Genomic DNA, 2,043 nt, shown 5'->3' with positions numbered 1-2,043 from the left:
AAGTCAGACACAAAAACAAATATTTTATGATTCCATTGATACAGACACCTAGAATAGGTAAATTCATAAAGACAGAGAGTACTAAAACAGAGGTTACCAGAAACTGTGGGGTTGTGAGGTATGAGGAAAGGGTTAAGGGAGAGAGAGAATGGAGAGTTGATGTTTAGTGGATATAGAGTTTCTATTTGGGTTAATGAAAAAATTAGAAATGGGAAGTTATGATGGCTACACAACATTGTGAATGTACTTAATGCCAATGAATTGTGTAATTAAAATTAGTTAAAATGGTAAGTTTTATGCATATTTTACTGCAACAAAAATATAATGATTAAATCCATTCAATTTTATTGTATCTGAGATACCAGCAAAAAAGCAAAAATTATAAATGCATTCATCTTCATCTACTGTTAAATATGAGTAATAAAACCTCTTTGCTGGAGTATTTAAAAATGACCGAAATGGTACATTTATTTATGGATATTAAACCACAATTTTAAAAATCAAATAAAATAGAAACAGCAGTCTAACACCAACTCCAGGATCTACCTCCTCAGAGCAAAACCTTCAGTTATTTTAGTTTCTATTCCAGGGATTTATCCACATAGTTTATTTTATTTTATTTTATTTATTTTTATTGTTTTAATGCCTACAGCACCTGGTATTCCTAGGTGGTCTCCTAACCAAGTACTAACCAGGCCTGACTCTGCTTAGCTTCCGAGATCAGACAAGATTGGACATGTTCACGGTGGCATGGCCATAGACTATCTCCATATTTTAAAGTGATATGCTTATCCAGCTATTTCATCAATTTTAGATATCTGCTATTGACTCTCAATAAGAAAGATTAGGATTTTACTCAGATATATACACTTATAATCTGGAAGACTGGGGAATCTGCTTCTAACATAGATTTTCTAATATCCTCATTTCCAGGCCTCTCTTTCACCTCCTTTCATGAAGCCACAGTGTTTTCAATTCTCAAGTGTTCCTGGGGTGCTAGAGCACCAGTGAGCTTCCTTCTCCCTGCCATTCTCATCCCCAGGGACTAAGTTTCTTGAGGGATTATTCACCATCGCTTTCCATCTTCCAAAAGTGTTTATTACTCTTGCTCACTACATTCTCTGTCTTTATAGCTATACCTTTGTTATTTCTTTACTACTATGTTTTTAAGTTTTAATGAAGGGGGAAGAAGAGGGAGGAGGGAAATATACTTGCTAAATTTTCAAATCTCTTTTAATCAACTAAGGACTAAATTGTTTTTGCCAACAAAAATGTTCTGATTGAAATTTCAGCTATGTTTAGAAATGAAGCTCTAACACTCCTATTTGTATTTCATTTTATTTGAATTTTTATATTATGTAGCACTCCATATTCATAGTGGAAGCAAAGCACATCTTTTAAATATTTACTGCATTTGTGCAATATCTAAACTGATACTCTACATTATGAAATAATAGATTTGGTGACTGGTAATCAGTCGGTTCTAGATTAACCTGGTAATGGGAGTGGTGTTGAGTAAAAAGGAGATAACAGCTAATACAAAATTACTGTAACAATGAAGTTCTGATAAGCTCTTCTTTATCAGAGCTAGATGAATTGACTTTTGGACTAACCATGGTCAAGTGATGGTAGAATCTTACTAGTTTGGGGCTGGGAAGGCAAGCTCTGCCAATTATGCATGATTGGCCAATAGAGGACAGGTAAGAAGAAGACTAAGAAATTCAGATTCAACGTCCCAATTTCTTTTCCTTTCTTATTTCCCTCATCCAACCACAACCTATGACAGGTTGGCACTTTTTTCAAACCATTAGTAATTAGCTGTAATTTTTCTGCAAAATGGTTTATCCATTACCATAATTAGTTGAAAAGATGATAGAATGACTGAATATCGTTTGACTAATTTGAATATATAAGCACAATATTATTTAATAACTATATTCTATGAAGCATGTACAGAGATCCTGTGGTTTTACATTATTGAGTCAACCCCCACAATAGAAATGAAATAAGGATGGACAGACTCAGAAGATGGGCATGCATCTC

At 33.8% G+C, this 2,043-nt stretch overlaps 1 pseudogene; it reads right to left on the bottom strand.

The window, feature by feature from the left end:
- Positions 1-643: 643 nt before the first annotated feature.
- Positions 644-762, bottom strand: LOC112470823 (annotated as a pseudogene).
- Positions 763-2,043: the final 1,281 nt, after the last annotated feature.

Source organism: Pteropus alecto, unplaced genomic scaffold, assembly GCF_000325575.1.
Source record: "Pteropus alecto unplaced genomic scaffold, ASM32557v1 scaffold3, whole genome shotgun sequence".
Classification (NCBI taxonomy): Eukaryota; Metazoa; Chordata; class Mammalia; order Chiroptera; family Pteropodidae; genus Pteropus; species Pteropus alecto.
The sequence above is the reverse complement of the archived record's forward strand: the minus strand, read 5'-3'. Positions and strand labels throughout refer to the sequence as shown.